Raw genomic sequence first — 219 nt, 5'->3', positions numbered from 1 at the left:
TTCGTTCAGTCCCACTTTATTTTACCTTTACGGCGTAACTGCAACTTTAACGGTAACTTCCACATCCCCGTTCAACACATGTCCTAAGCCTGGATGTCACACAAACGATAGAGTGCAATAAAGCGGCTTACGGCTGCGATCTCTCGATTTTGCGATGCTTTTATGCCGAAGTTAGGATCGAAATTCAGATATTCAATTAAATTCTAAATGCGATGTGGG

Source organism: Penaeus monodon, chromosome 22 (genome assembly GCF_015228065.2).
Source record: "Penaeus monodon isolate SGIC_2016 chromosome 22, NSTDA_Pmon_1, whole genome shotgun sequence".
NCBI lineage: Eukaryota > Metazoa > Arthropoda > Malacostraca > Decapoda > Penaeidae > Penaeus > Penaeus monodon.
Note: the sequence above shows the minus strand (reverse complement) of the source record.